Raw genomic sequence first — 17,316 nt, forward strand, 5'->3', positions numbered from 1 at the left:
AAGTAGTGCCAGGTTCAAATCTCTATTGACAATGTTTGCACCAAAAAACTAAAACCTGATGTGAGCACTAGATGGAATTCCCTTCTCACTATGTTAAGTACTCTACAAGATTTGAAAGAGTCAGTAACAAGCTCACTTGCGCTTCTCGGTAAAGTGGACCTCATACTCACTGATAGTGAGTGGGGTGATATTTCAAATGTGATTGCAGTGCTTACACCTTTTGAAGAGGCAACTATTGAGCTGTCTTCTAAAAGCTATCCCCCATCTCAAAAGTCCTGCTTTCGTCTAAAAATTCGAGACGCCACCTCGTTCAGGTAGATTTTGTAGATTCTCAGATGTGGATGATGAGCTTCGAAAGGCTTTGCTGAATAAAATGCATTGTAGGTTTATAAGTCTTGGTCAAGTCACACCCGTCGCAATTGCCACATATCTTGACCCACGTTTCAAGAATATTTATACTTCACCTGACAATCTTCCACAAGTTGAGAGCAAAATTGCAAACGAGATAGATTTGACCTTGCTGGCTGCTGAATCTCGATCAGAATATAGAAGTACCATCGCAGTCCCTGCAATGCAGTCATATCAAAATCAAGCCAGTTTGTGGGGTTCACACGATGAAGTCCTTATAGTCAATGCAGGACATGCTTCGACAGCAGCCGAATACATCATGGCTCTGCAAATTTTCAATAGGGAGCCAACAGTTTCAAGAGAAACTTGTCCACTCAAGTGGTGGAAGTCTTGTGCTATGGGGTCCCAAAAAAACCTGTACAAAGTTGCAATTAAGTTCATGTCTCTGCCTGATACCAGTGTCCCTTCTGAAAGAGTATTTTCCAATGCTGGTCAGATAATCACTGAACAGCGGAACCGACTCTCAGGGAAAAACACTGACATGCTGATGTTTCTGAATAGCCAATAGTTTATTTTTCTCTTTTCCTTAGCCTGAATAATTCCAAATCTGGGTTTTTATTATATTCCTTTATGTAATCGAAACTTATTTTTATTGTTTGAATTTTGAAAAAAAAGAGTTATAAAAAATACCCTTTATTTACCATTTGGGTCACTGAACTTTGGCAAATGCATGAGATAGCAAAAAACTGATCCGAAATATCAATATCGATATATCGAATATCGAAAGTAAAAATATCTATATATCGATTAATCAAAATATCGCCCAACACTAAACATCAGGGCTTGCAAAAGCCTGAAGAGTCAAGGTATTGACTGAGACCACAGAGAAATTTCAACTTGAAACAGAGCTTGAGACAGAGAGGGCTCATAGGCAGACAAAAAAAAAGGATCTAAATCTAAAAAGGGAGAGAAACAAGCTCCAGCAAAAAGATTCCCAGCTGCATCAAAAGTCCTCTTTGACAAGGATTCTTCATCATTTGACCAGAGACTGAGCTTCAGCTAGATGATGATTCTGAACTTTAAGGAGAGGATATCATAGAACCTTCAATGGAAATCAAAGAGAATTGCTACATTGTAGCAAAGGTGTCTTCATTAAAGGGAAAAAGCAATTAAGTATTTTATTGCCCGAGTACTCTGTCTGTTTCAGTGAAGTGAAGATGGTGTCAGTGGTGGTGATTTAAGTGTAGAAGTGAAGTTCTTAAAGGACAACTGTGGCAGATTTGTAACCAGCGGTGTCTGCATCATTCATCAAAAGAAAGAATGCTGAGCTATTTCTGCCTGACACATTCATCAATGGCAGAACCAGCCACCTAGCAGAACAGCTATCTTTTCCTGTTGATCAGAGTGTCTACAACTTAGGATAGTCCACTATTGATTCCATGCTTTTTTATTCGGTTTTTGAGTGTAAAAAAAGATTTGTCATACTAGACCCAGTATGTGTCATACTACCTCCACTGGCGGGTAACATGACACACTGACCATGTTCAGAATTAAGCCAACTACTGAAAAACTGTGAGCAAGAAAAATCTGAATGATTCTACACGGGATGCAGGGGATAAAGATTCACAGTATATGCTATCAAAACTTTGGCAACAGACATAAACATTTCATGGAAATAAAAAAAAAAAATGTGCCATACTACCCAACTTTCCCCTATCTAGGCTCTCTTCTGAAATAGTTTCAGTGAGTGGCCTCTAGTCTTCTGCTGGGTGTCTAGTTGAAGATAAGATGGAATATTGTCACTGGCTAATGATCTTGTCTGCCCTTTGTCTTCTATAAGCTAGCAAAGGTAGCTTAGTTCCTTTAGTCTTGTAGGATAGTCAAGACTTTTGCACCCTTCTATACATTTTTTGGTCTTCCTTTGAATGAACTCAAGGGCAGTTACATCATCCTTATTCATAGGGGAAGCAACAGTCATACCATATTCTATGACAGGTCAAACTAGGGCTTTATACAGCATTACCATGGTCTGCAGAACTCTGGAGGAGATTGTCCTTTTTATTAACCCTAGGCTTTGTGCTGATTTACCAACAATCATTCTGGTATAGGATGTGAACTTCAACTTGTTATCTATAATAAGCTCAAGATCTTTTTCTTCAGTAGCAGCAGAAACAGGTTGAGGTTGTGCATTATTTGAATCAATATTGTAAACATGGCCAGGGTTAATTTTCCAAAAGTGGATAGTTCTGCACTTTTTGATATTCAGTTCAAGGCACCAACTCTCTGCCTGTTTAGAAAAAGAATTGATATCAGCTTGTAAGGTAGTTTCTGCACTTACTGGGCCAATAATGTTAGAATTGTCATCATAAAGACATAGTTTATTTTATAACTAAATGTGGGGCATCATTAATATGGATATTAAACAATGTTAACCTAAGTATATTATTTTGTGGAACCCCACTTATGATTGTTGTAATTTCTGAAAAGAAAGATTGGCCTCCATTACCATAGACCTTGACCCCTACCTTCCTATTTGTAAAGAAGGCCATTATTCAGCTTGTTGCAAATGAATTAATACCAATAGTATGTAGCTTTATTTTCAGTCTTCTGTCACACATTTTATAAGTTCAATTATGTATCCATAGGCATCTAGGAAGTTTGTTTCAGTTGATTTTATTTGTCTAAAGCTGGGGTGATTTGGTTGAGCAGCTAATTAGAATCAAGGTGCTTAATTACAGCTGAATTCACAAGATTTCCCAATACTTTACCCATGGCTGATGTTACACTAATTGGTCTGTAGTTCTCAGCAACATCTCTTTTACCCCCCTTGGGAATAGGTGTAATATGTACTAGTCTCTAATCATCTGGTACTACTGAGCTGTTCAGTGAACTATAGAATAGTTAGTTAGTGGCTCAGCTAAAACTGAGCATGCTTCCTTCAAAAGTCTAGGGAAAATGCCACCATGACCTGCTTACTTATTATGATCCAGCCTTTTCAACTGTCTATACACTAACTTAGAATCAAGTCTGAGGGCTTGCATAGTGTTATCAATTAGGTAATTTGGCTATATATTCTGCATTTACTTTTCTTTTCAAATTTCTGAGGTGATTTCTAGCTTGTTTAAACTTAGCAAATGGGGAAGACTTACATACCCCTAAGTATTATAGTTTCTAATATTAACTATAACAACACATTTCTACCTAAATTCCATTGGGTTATTATATGTAAAGCCTAAATAGGCTTAACCTAAAAGGCTATCAAGTAAGTGATCAAATTGGACTAGGGTGTTCTTAATAATAAGATCTCATGAAGTCATAATATATTGCAACACTGGCAGCATTTATTTTGCCATGTGCACTAGTAGTCAGTAATGGTCCTCAAGGAAGTGTTCCTAGGGCAACCAAGTTCAGCATCTACATTTGTCACTATCCGACATCCCTAAGCAACTCTTTAATGCTACAATGATGATTGCAAGCTCGTGGAACCTGCTGGCAATGAAGAGGTAGCTAATACTCTGCTGATAAGCAACTCATTCTTTACTTGAGCCCTACAACACTTTAAAATGCAATTTTTTGCGCTTAGGACAATAAAGTCCTTATCATGGCTAGCATATCAGGAACAACCAGTTCAAGGCAGTTGGTGAAGATAATGAGTTGGGGTTATTATTACTAGAGAGCTTAAACAATATAAGATGGACATTAAACCCCTTGAATGTGTCCAGAAAAGTCCTACTAAGGTTGTCCTCTCCCTTCAAGAAGTACCATATGAAGACCATCTTAAATTCCTGGTTCTGCCAATTTACACATACAGGAGGAAAAGCAGTCATATCTTCAAGATTTGCCATATTACATTAAATTACCTTAAATCACACTGTCCAGCAAAATAAGGAAAAATCCTGTAGAGTTGCTGGTCAGTGACAATGGGGAGCCATTGGTTCTGTGGTGTCCCACTCTGTTTTCCATGGGTTGGAGGACCAATTCTTATCAACGGCAATCTTGAATGCATCAACAGAGGGATCAGTGACAGCTGCATTGGGAAGACTGTTCCAGGGGTCAACTACTCTATTGAAGACCATCTTAAGGATCTGAAGTTACAAATTCATGCATACAGGAAGGAAAGGGGTGATTTATTCACACCATAAAAACTAATTAGTACCAATGATATTGGCCCTGTCTTCACCTCTCCTTTTGTCAACCACACCCAAAAACCAAATTTTTTCTGGTATCTAAGGGGAAGCCAACTTCTTTGTTATCTGAATGTCCCATTTGGAAGAGCCTCTCAGCTCCAATTCTCCAGAATCCTCCAGAAGCTTATTCAAGGCAAGTGTCAACAAGGATTGGGAAAAAACTGAATGAACTCTGAATTTGGTTCTAATCCCAACATACTGAAGAATATTTACCATACTGAAGTATGTATACCATACTGAAGTACCAAACATACTGACAGTAAAGCAAACCAAAGGAGAAATAATAATTTAAATTTCAAGTAGTTTTCAGTGCTTGCCTGTGGATTAAATCAAAGTCTTTCAAGTGCAATTTAAAAGTTAACTTCTAAATTATAATATAATACTCCTTCTGAGGTTTTAGAAGTCCATTGTTAAGTAGACAAAAGGTTTTTTAAGGAAATGCATCCTTCTGTATATTGATGTTGCCAAAATTCCAAGAGAGTTTCTGTTTCAAAGCCTGGATCTGGTGTAGAAAGGAGAGATTTTTTGCCCAGGAATATACCTAGATACCTTGCAAAACCCATTTCTGGCTACTTTGTTGTTGATCTGAAAGTTGTAATTCCAGTTATTCTTGGATTAAGAGTTTCAATTAGTCAAGTTCCAAAATGCCAGGAGCTCATCAGAACTGTTGTCACTACTCAAAATGGTCCCAATGCAGTAGTTTGCAGCTCCATAAAGTCCTGAAATTAGGGGTTCAAAACCATAGCTAGAACACAGTCATGTCCTGTGTTCTACAGAGATTGTTCACAGCTGTTCACAGAGATTGGTGCAGAAGGTCATGGGTCTCAGTTTGGGATGTGCCCAACAAGCTGGTTACTGATGATGTCACTATCATCAGTAATCAGCATCTATAAGATTTGTCCTATTGCTGGCAAACACAATTTAAGGTAATTTTAAGGTAAAACATACTTTAGGTAATTCACTTGAATTAGAAATAATAATGAACCTAGTCTTGATCCATATTGCATACCTAAATTTACCACTATATTGCTGTGTAACATGCCTAAGTTTGTCACAGTATTGCTCATTGGATTGTATCCTATGAAAATCCACTCATTTCTAAGATAGGATAGATAGAACTATTCCAGAACCTCTCCTTGAGCTCGGATGTTCTAATTTACCTAGTACAGTCCTTGATCCACAACGTCAAATGAATTTAATATCAATCAAAACAGCGGCTGACACAAGTCCCAAGTTGAGTGCTTAGTTAACAAATAAACTCAATGATGTCTTCAGCTTGAATATACTTCTATATAGCTTGAATATAGAATATAGCTTGAACATATCTTCAGTTGAATATACTGGCAAGAAACCTAACTGTTGTTTATTGAGGAATCCCTTTATTTCAAGAGAAGAGTAAAGTTCATTCTTCATGGGTTTTTCAAAGGCTTTGAATAACACCAAAAAAATAGAAATGGGCCAAGAGTTAGGCAGATATGTTGCACACCTACAATCAAACAAATACAGTCAAATATATTCATGGGCATAGGCAGCATCTTGTGTAGAGGGGGCGGCCACTTCTGTGATGGAGGGGGGAGGGATCTTACTAATACTTCCCGAGGTCCTTTGAATATAGGTCTTTAGAAACTAGTCATTCTATATTTCACTAAAACTCGGCCTTTAACATTTCCCATGTTCTACTTTTCCTGCAACAGTATAACATAAGAGACCCAACTTATGTCCAACTTCCAATTTCCAGAAAAAATAAACACCACAAAAGCGATTTGACACAAATCACATTATGGTTAGATAACATCTTCTTCTAAGAAATCAGTTCAAAAGTTTATAGGTGTGCAAAATTAAATATCTAAATTGGTATAGGGGAGGCCGGCCTATGCTTAGCCAAAGCAAACAGTTTCAATATAAGAACTTATGGTGCTTCTGGTGGATTATAAAAGCTCTGAATGATGGCAGTGTATGTTTTTAAAATGCCTGACCTTAATTAATGCTTTTACCAAAAACATCAGATTGGATCAGGTTTTATGGTGATTAACTCTGGAATTTTGTTCAATTTTATCTGAGAGCCTACGCCTAATTACGAATACTAGAAAACTCGCGTTGTAAACTCACATTGTATTCTCTTATTATTTGCCTGTTTTTGGCAGCTTCCGAGACGTGCCATCTTCACCAGTTTGCTGTTAGTATTTTTTCATCCTGTGGGATAGTGAACTCCCATGTTCGGCCACAATACCCAGGGTAAATTTGGCATGTCTTACCAAGGTGTCCAAAAGTGGGCTATGCTTGTAAAAGCTGTGTAAACAGCATACTTAAAGGTTGAAGGCAAGCTTAGAACCCAATACTGTGTTATTTCTGGCGTTGTTTAATCCTGTAATTTTTTTCTATTAAGTTTCATTCAAGATAGGATGCATTAAAATAAAGCAGAGGAGAAAAGAAAGAGAGATGACTGTAATGCAGAAGTAAATAATATGGCAGTTTTTCCTACCTTATCCTACAAGAAATTGGTGTAATTAATTTGAAGTATGATTATCCCTAGAGAAACGTTGAAAGACTACATAAAAAAAAAAGTTGAGAAGCTGAATATCCCTCTAAAAAGTCTGCACCTGAATTTCTTTACACCCTGCTATAACACATGATAAGTATTTACAGAGGAACAAGAAAAAAGACTAAAAACTTACTTGAAAACTATAGCTGATATGCTTTCGACTGTATTCCCCTAAAAGCGTGTAAATTTGCATACACTTATGCCATTACTAAGAGCATAAAAGTACCGGATGTACAAGCCTATGATGGACAACTGCTTTCAACTGTCACAGTGTAGGAGCTTTCTTTAACAACCTGGATTGAGGCCTATATAAACACATGTTCAGAGCACAAGACATTTGAAGTTTTGACGAATCAGGTCTGAAAAAATCCACAAGCCTGGTAAAATCATTGCACAGCGTGGCCAGAAGTAAGTAGGGAAGGTCACGTCAGCAGAAAGAGGTCAGTTGACCACGATTTGTGCTGGTGTTAATGTGTTGGGAACACAGTCCCTCCTCTACTTATTTCCCCACAAAAACAGAGTCCGGAAATTTTACTTAGGGGAGCTTTACCAGGAACCATCACGATCAGCTCAGAAAATACTTCTGGCTGGATGACTGCCTCTCATTCTTTGATTTACTTGCAGCATTTTATCAATCAAGTCAAACCCAAAAACCCAACAGGAAAAAAATATGAAAAAGTCAGAAGTGCTCACTGACATCCCCATGAAAGAATGCATTACTGCTAGGATAATAGCTCTATCCGCCAAAAAGCCTAGTCCTGGGACGGAAGAAAGTCAAACAAGTGAAAAGACTAAAAAGGGAAAGGCGTGTCTCTCGCAACAAGAGTTACAGATAGAGTGACAATTCTGACGTAGGTGAACATGTATACAACAACTCTTCAGACCCCAGCATAGACACCGGAGACAAGCCCCCTACCAGCAACTTCTAATTTGACACTGAGAAAGTCAAGGCTGGTGATTACATTCTGATTGAGCTGAAGAGCAAGAAAAGGAATTCTGTTCACAACATTATCATTATCAAAAAGTAGCAACTGAAGAACTTAAGGTCCACTTTTGGAAGAAGACTGGAGCAAGAGACTTTGCGCTAACTGACGAGATGGATAGTGTCTTAAAGACAGAAGTTGAAATAAAACTGTCACCACTAAAGGTAGAACACCAAGATTAGCGGAGCGGCTTACTTTTGGTGTTGATCAGTCAATGTATAATTTGAAATTAATACTATTTAGTTTTTTTTAAACCTTAATGAAATTCATTTTGTAGTTTTTTTATGCTGACCATATTTGTTCTTAATTTTATAGCCGAAAAACAAGCTTTAATGTTCCCCTGGTCACTTTTCTTTTTCTTTTGTCCGGTGGCCAAACATAAGCCACAGACGGCCGAACCAGTGCCGGGGTGGCCCAGGTTTGGCACTCTTGACCACTTGGATAGAGAGGCATCCAGGTCGAAAAATGGATGAGCATTTCTAATTGTCTGTTTCAAGGATGGTATTGAATGAGTTACTTTTGCTTTGGGATGCTCAGCAACTTCTTATCGCTTGAATCAATTCATGGAGAATTAAACAAGTCAAAATCAGCCGATCGTGGACCAGTCTCCTATCTATATATCGGACCGAAAATCAATATTAAAGATCGAAACGTAAATGTTGATATCGCAAACGATATTTGGAAATGTCTGTTTATTTCCAGCTTTTTTAACCATCTACCAGGTAACATTCAACAAAAATTTCAACATACGAAAAATTCTCGCTAATATCTATCGTTAATTTGAAGTTCTAGGGGGGGGGCAGCTGCCCCCCTGCCCCTCCCCTTCCCTACGCCCATGTTGACAAGAATAACATTACTACCCTACAATGATAATCCTCTCTTCTGGAAAAGGAAGATCGAAGTGCGAGTCGTTTTATAAAAAAGGAAAAAAAAGGAGACTGTTAGGTATGAAGCCTTTTTGAATCACTACTTTTTGTGGAGACTTTACAAGAACTTACACTGGCTTCAGCACCAAGCTGCAACGAAATACGAAAATTTTGCTTATTTTTTGAAAATCATATAAATCGTCTGTAGAAATATAATTACTTCCAGAAGGCCAAGGAAATTGATGGGTGATAAACTCTTAGAATTATTTTTTAGTGTGAAGTTCATTTTCAAAATAGAAGAGCCCATGTTTGATTGCTTGCTCTGCATGGCTTTAAAATTATTCAAAACTTTAAACCCAAACATGGGCGTAGGCACCATCTTGTGTAGGGGGGGGGGGGGGGCGGCCACTTCTGTGATGGAGGGGGAGGGATCTTACTAATACTTCCAGAGGTCCTTTGAATATAGGTCTTTAGAAACTAGTCATTCTATTATTTCACTGAAACCCGGCCTTTAACATTTTCCATGTTCTACTTTTCCTGCAACAGTATAACATAAGAGACCCACTATCCTACTTCCAATTTCCAGAAAACATAAACACCACAAAAGCAATTTGACACAAATCACATTATGGTTAGATAACAGCTTCTTGTTTAAGAATTCAACTCAAAAGTTTACAGTTGGGCAAAATTAAATGTTAAAATTGGTATAGGGCCCAAATCTATCAAAAGCAAACAGTTTCAATACAAAAACCTATGGGGCTTCTGGAGGATTGTAAACGTTCTGACAGATTGCAGTGTATTTTTTTAAAAAGTCTGACCTTAATTAATTCTTTTACCAAAAACTTCAGACTAGATCAGGTTTTATGGTGATAGACTCTGCAATTTTGTTCAATTTTGTCTGAAAGCCTACGCGTAATTACGAATACTAGAAAACTCGCGTTGTAAACTCACATTGTATTCTCCTATTATTTGCCTGTTTTTGGCAGCTTCCGAGACGTGCCATCTTCACCAGTTTGCTGTTAGTATTTTTTCATCCTGTGGGATAGTGAACTCCCATGTTCGGCCACAATACCCAGGGTAAATTCGGCATGCCGTACCAAAATATCCAAAAGTGGGTTATGCTTGTAAAAGCTGTGTAAACAGCATATTTTAAGGTTGAAGGCAAGCTCAATACCCAAAACTGTGTTTTTTCTGGCGTTGTTTAATCCTGTCAGAACAGTAGGTGAACTGAAGTTCTTTTTTTCTGTTAAGTTTCATTCAAGATAAAAGGATTAAAAGTAAAACAGAAGAGAAAAGAAAGAAAGGTGGCTGTGATAAAGAAGAAAATAAAATAGCAGTTTTTTCTGTCTTATTCTACAAGAAGTCAGTTGGATTCTCTGGAAGTACCATGGGTGTTATAACTAGATTGTTATACCTACAATTTGAGAGAAACTTTCCAGGAACAGTTGAATACTAAATTTCAGAATTTAAAATTTGATAATGTGGAAGACGGTTGGAATAATTTTAGAAAAATAATTTGTGAAGTTGCTGAAGGTGTATTAGGGAAAAAAAGCTAGAACTGCAGCTAAGGATATTAGTGAAAAAGCTTTATGTTTAATAGAAAGGAGAAAGGACTTGTACAAGAATTATCTGAGTGATAGATCACATGAAAACAAAAGAAATGTAAAGAAAGAGGAGAAAGCATTGAAATATGAATTAAGGAGGCGTGAAGTGGAGGCTATGGATAAAATTGCTGAGGATCTGGAAGATGCAGCTAGACGGCATAATTGTAAAATATTGTACTGGCACGTTAAAAAATTGAGAGGTAGTAGTCAATCTGGACTTGTCCCAGTTAAAGATAGGAATTGGGTGGCAATTAGCGATAAGGAAAAAGCTAAAGCGAGATGGGCCGAACATTTTGAGAACTTGCTTAACCAAGATAGAGTTGCAGTAAAAAATATAGAGGAAAATGAAAAAGTTTGTGATACCTTGGATGTAACGGAAGATTTGTTTTGTGAGGAGAAATTAGCAACAGTACTAAAAGGATTAAAGAATAATAAGGCTGCAGGTGCTGATTGGGTGGTAAATGAGTTTCTTAAATATGGTGGCTCTGAGGTTAGAAATAAGTTATTGAAGATTAAGAATATGATTTTTGAAAAAGGGGAAGTACCTAACGATTTTAGGAAAACCTTAATTAAGCCACTTTATAAGAAAGGTGATAAAAGTGAGTGTGGTAATTATTGAGGCATTAGTCTGGTCTCTGTAGGTAGCAAATTGCTTAGTAATATGATACTTTTTAGACTGAGAGATGCCGTAGACAAAGTTTTAAGAGAAGAGGAGTGCAGTTTTAGAAAAGGTAGAGGATGGGTTGACCAAACTTTCACTTTTAGGTTAATAATTGAGAAGTGCCTAAGTTTTCAAACACCTTTGGTCCTCAGTTTTATAGATTATGAGCAAGCGTTAGATTCTGTTGATAGAGGAGATTTAGTAAAGGTTTTATCCTTGTATGGTATAACAGACAAATACATTAAAGTGATTAGTGCTATGTACGAGAATAACTCTGCTGCGGTTAAGGTAGGAAATAAGATTAGCTGTTTTTGTATTAAATCAGGAGTTAAGCCGGGTTGTGTTCTATCTCCCTTTATAGGGATCATTTTGATGGACTTTGTCTTAAGGAGCAAAGTAAAGGCAATGGGAGACCACGGAATCAAATGGGGAGGAAAAAGTCTCCTGGACTTAGATTATGCTGATGATTTAAGCATCCCAGAAGAAAGTGTGAGCAAAATGAATGAAGTTTTAGAGGTTTTGCGAGTTCAGGGTGCTAGTATCGGTTCGAAAATTAATGTTAGGAAGACTAAGTCACTCAGGCTAGGAATAAGTGAAGATGAAAAGGGGACGTTGGGTAATGAAAAGATTGATCAGGTAGGCAGCTTCACTTACCTTGGTAATATTATTAGTAAAGATGGTTGGAGCAGTGAAGATAACCCAAGGCACAGGGTGTTTTTTCACAGTTAAAAAAAGTCTGGAAGAATAGGAAGATAAGTCTGCAAACCAAGATTAGAATATTAAAAGCTACAGTGATGACAGTGGTCAAATATGGCTCTGAAGCATGGACGCTCCAAAAAGCGGATGAAGATTTGCTAGATGTTTTCCAAAGAAATTGCTTAAGGAGTGTTCTGGGTACCCAGCTGACTGACCGTATTTCAGACAATAGGCTATATAAAAAATGTGGTTCAATACTGCTTTCTAGGTCTATAATGAAAGAATGGTTGAGGTGGTTAGTGCATATTATGTGGATGAAGGATGACAGATTGCCAAAGATTGTTCTTTTTGGCCAACCATCTAGGGCTAAACGGAAAGCAGGTCGTCCCCTTCTGGGGTGGGAGGACGTCATAAAGAAAGATTTAAAGGAAATGGGAACTTCATGGGCGGGTGTAAAAAGGGAGGCTTTGAATAGATTGGGGTGGAGGAGGAGCATACGTAGCTGTGTTGGCCTCAGGCGGCTTGGTGCTGCGATGAGTTGAGTGGTTGTTGTTGTTGTCCCTGGAGGAACACTGCAAGACTACATAAAAAAAAAGTTGAGAAGCTGAATATCCCTCTAAAAAAATTGGACCTGAATTTCCTTACACCCTGTTACAACCCATGATCAATATTTACAGAGGAACAAGCAAAAAGACTAAAAACTTACTTGAAAACGATAGCTTATATGCTTTCGACTGTATTCCCCTAGAAGCGTGTAAGTTTGCATACACTTACGCCATTATTAAGAGCATAAGAGTACCAGATAACAGAACTGCAAAGGTAGTGAAAACAGTGGAGGAATTACAGGTAAATATTGGTACCGTGGTTTTATAGATTGACTTAAAACTCTATCAGTAAGAACGTCAATAAGTACAAGCCTATGATGGACAACTGCTTTCAACTGTCACAGAGTAGGAGCTTTCTTTAACAACCTGGATTGAGGCCTATATAAACACATGTTCAGACCACAAGACATTGGAAGTTTTGACAAATCAGACCTGAAAAAATCCACAAGCCTGGTAAAAGCATTGCACAGCGAGGCCAGAAGTAAGTAGGGAAGGTCACGTCAGCAGAAAGAGGTCAGTTGACCACGATTTGTGCTGGTGTTAATGTGTTTGAAACACAGTCCCTTTAATGCTTCTTTTTACACAAAAACAGTCCCTGGAAACTTTGCTTAAGGGCGTATTAGCAGGAACCATCATAATCAGCTCAGAAAGTTCTTCTGGCTGGATGACTGCCTCTTATTTTTTGCTTTACTTGCAGCATTTTATCAATCAAGTCAAACCCAAAAAATCAACAGGAAAAAAATATGAAAAACTCAAAAGCGCTCACTGACACCCCTATGAAAGAATGCATTACTGCTATGATAAAAGCTGTATCTGCCAAAAAGCCCTAGTCCTGGAACAGAAGAAAGTCAGACAAGTGAAAAGACTAAAAAGCAAAAGGCGTGTCTCTGGCAACAAGAGTTACAGTTAGAGTGACGATTCTGACATAGATGATCCTGTATACAGCAACTTTTTAGACCCCAGTATAGACACTGAAGACAAGCCCCCTACCAGCAACTTCTAATTTGACACTGAGAAAGTCAAGGCTGGTGATTACATTCTGATTGAGCTGAAGAGCAAGAAAGGGAATTCTGTTCACAATGTTATCATTATCAAAAGTAGCAACTGAAGGACTTAAGGTCCTCTTTTGGAAGAAGACTGGGGCAAGAGACTTTGCACTAACTGACGTGATGAATAGTGTCTTAAAGACAGAAGTTGAAATAAAACTGCCACCACTGAAAGGTAGAACACCAAGATTAGCGGAGCGGCTTACTTTTGGTGTTGATCAGTCAATGTATAATTTGAAATTAATACTCTTTATTTTTTTTAAACCTTAATGAAATTCATTTTGTAGTTTTTTATGCTGACCATATTCTTCCTTAATTTTATAGCCAAAAAACAAGCTTTAATGTTCCCCTGGTAACTTTTCTTTTTCTTTTGTCTGGTGGCCAAACATAAGGCAGAGACGACAGAACCAGTACTGGGATGGCCCAGGTTTGGCACTCTTGACCACTTGGATAGAGGCATCCAGGTGGAAAAATTAATGAATGAATTTTATTAATAACCTGTCTTACAATAAACAGAAAAAGACAGAGCACGAACTAGAAAAGAAAGAAAAAGCAAAAACTGGCAAGAAAAACAAATACAAACAGAAAGAACTACATAATAACACATCTATTTGAGAAGGTGGGCCCACTCGTGATCCAGAAGCTCTAGTTTTTTTACATAACTCTGAATTACCTCCTCCACGGCACTCAGAGGCTCAACAATTCCATATTTTGCAGCAATATGGTGGTTTCTAACAAAAGGCAGCACTTGAAGAAGATATTGGGCATACTTGAAAAATACCGACCTTATGTCTTTCTTGTTTCGTGCACTCAGGAGCTTCCAAAAAGGAGACAGGTACAAGACATGAGGCAAAGCTACTGCATTATAAAGACGAGCCAAATATTTACGGCTTGAATTGCAACGGCTAGTGACAACACCTGCATAGGCAATGTGCACTTTTTTAGAAAGGTGTTCAATAAGCAAAGACTGGGTCTCTCAAAGATTACAACCAATCAGGAGGCCAAGGTACGTAATGTAACTAGATGGTGTTATGGTAATTCCACCAAGCCTGACTGTAGCATTATCTTCAGGACAATTAAAAAACAAAACAGCAGACTTTTCTACATTAAACTGCAAACCTAATTGTATTTCTAATTGTCTTTTTCAAGGATGGTATTGAATTCAACCTTAGTTGCTAGAAAATGTAATTTAAGGTAAAAGACTTGGTTAGGGTGGATGGATGTTGTAAGGAAAGATTTAAGGGAAATGGAAACTTCCTGGGAGGTTATAAAGAGGGAGGCCTTGGATACATTGGGCTGGTGGAGGAGCATGCATAGCTGTGTTGGCCTTGGACAGCTTGGTGCTGTGGTGAGTTGTTAGTAGTAGTAGCAGTTAGGAATATCTTGCCTCATTAGGGGAGAGATCTGGGATGTATAAATGAAGGTGGAATTTCCATATTTGGGATTAATGTCAGTCTAAAAGGTGTCCTCTAAAGGAGGGTGGCATCTTTGTCTATCCAGCCCTACTAGGGAAAATGTTTGGGGGGGGGGTAACAATAATTTACTGACTGGCTTGTCATTTTACCAACTGGTTTGGGTGATATTGCTATTAAGATTAGACCCACTTTATTTTTATGGACTGAGACTAATCTTCTTTCATTGATTTTCTGTCATTTGTTTCAATCAGTCTATTTAACTAATAAAAAAAATTCCCAGTCCATAGAAGATCAGTCTCAGTTTGAAAAAAGTAGAATGAGTTTCATAGTAGAATGATATATTAAAAAGTCATCTGTATGACTTTATTTATGTTTGCTCTATAATAGCAGGAGACATATAAAGTCATCTGTATGACTTTAATCATTATACTTTATAGTAGAACGATATATTAAAAAGTCATATGTATGACTTAATTTACGCTGCTCTGTACATAAAATCCTGTAGGCCTAGGCTATAAAAAGCCATCTGTATGACTTTTTGTTGTTTTCTCTATGTACTAGCAGGAGGTATAAAAAGTCATCTGTATGACTTTATTGAAGTTTGCTTTATAAAAGAAAGGCATAAAAAGTCATATGTAGGAGTAGGACTTTATTCATTTTTTCTCTATAATAGCATGAGTTATAGAAATCCATCTGTATGACTTTATTTATGTTTGTTCTATAATAGCAGGATACATAAAAAGTCATCTGTATGACTTTATTCATAATGCTCTATGGTAGAATGATATATTAAAGTCATCTGTATGACTTTATTTATGTTTTCTCTATAATAGCAGAAGACATAAAAAGACATCAGTCAATATCTACCAAATCATATTATTGAGTTAGGAATAAAGTGAATACACCATTCAATGCCTTTTTTTATGCTGATTACGAATATAATAAGCATGTCTATTGGAAATGAATTTCAGCCCCCCCCCCTATATAGGCTATACCTAACCCAACTAACCTAACCTGAATTGGCATATATAGGGGGGGGGGCTGAAATACATTTCGATAGGAATGCTTAGCCTATTATATTTGTAATCGGTATAAAAAAAGGCATCGAGTGGTGTATTCACTTTAGTCCTAACTTAATAATATGGTTTGGTAGATATTGACCAAGCCATCTGTATGACTTTATTCATTATGCTTTATAGTAGAATGATATATTAAAAAGTCATCTGTATGACTCTATTTAGGCTGCTCTATATACGAAATCATGTAGGCCTAGGCTATAAAAATCCATCTGTATGACTTTTTGTTGTTTTCTCTATGTATCAGCGGGGTAGGCTGATATAATTTTTTCTGTATGACATTTTAGTGGATCATATATGAAATAAGAAAACCAAAAAGTTTTCTGTATAACTTTATTCATACTTCTCTATAATAATTTGATGTTTAAAAAGTCATACAGAAGACTATATCATTCTCCATGTTTAAAGGAAACACAATATTGTCTTTTGTTTAACTTTATAGTACTTTCTATATAAAGGTAAATGACAATATTTGATGCTTAGAGTATAAATAACCAATGAATTTAATAGTCAAACATTGCTCACCCTGAAAAAATGAAGCATTTCTAACAGCAATAGGCTATAGTCCAGCTCAGTTAGTAAAATGACTATAGTCCAGTAAATTTTATAGTCCCCCCTTCCCTTCCTCCACCATAAAATGTTTTCTACTGATGCCTCTGGGGGAATTAAGGGTAAAGTTCTATGAAATCATATTATTGAGTTAGGACAAAAGTGAATACACCATTTAATGCCTTTTTTTATGCTGATTAAAAATATAATAAACATTTCTATTGGAAATGAATTTCCGCCCCCCCCCCCCTATATATGCCAATTCCGGGTTAGGTTAGGTATAGCCTATATAGGGGGGGGGGGGCTGAAATTCATTTCGGATAGAAATGCTTTATATTTGTAGCCTAATCAGCATTAAAAAAGGCATCAAATGGTGTATTCACTTTATTCCTAACTCAATAATATGATTTCGTAGAACTTTACCAAATTAAGAGCTATATTTATTTTTGTATCTTATTTTTATCCAATTTCTTGTCTTAGGCTAGGTTATCATAATTTTTGAAGAATTGTACCTAAGCCTTGTAAGTTAGCAGTAAGAGAAAATTTCGTATTTAGCTATTTAATATCAGTAAATTTAAAACCTTTCATCAAGGCTTTTTTTACAAATAAAAAAAAAACATAGGCCTATGCTAAAATGACATACTTTTCACTTTCAATTATCACTTTCAGCATGTTGCTAATTCAAATGGGGTGCCTTAATTACAAGTTACACGTAACTTTTTCTTAGCGAAACGACAG

General features: G+C 37.0%; 1 protein-coding gene across 1 annotated transcript in view; it reads right to left on the bottom strand.

Moving 5' to 3' along the window:
- The window catches only part of LOC148948854 (uncharacterized), a 29,829-nt gene extending 12,513 nt beyond the window's left edge, over positions 1-17,316 (bottom strand). The window contains exon 1 of the mRNA XM_089094109.1: positions 17,222-17,316. The gene's annotated coding sequence lies outside the window, so the exon portion shown is untranslated. The remainder of the gene's footprint in view (positions 1-17,221) is intronic.

This window comes from Artemia sp. Qi Xiang Cuo, chromosome 9 (assembly GCF_049724085.1).
Source record: "Artemia sp. Qi Xiang Cuo chromosome 9, ASM4972408v1, whole genome shotgun sequence".
Lineage (NCBI taxonomy): Eukaryota > Metazoa > Arthropoda > Branchiopoda > Anostraca > Artemiidae > Artemia > Artemia sp. Qi Xiang Cuo.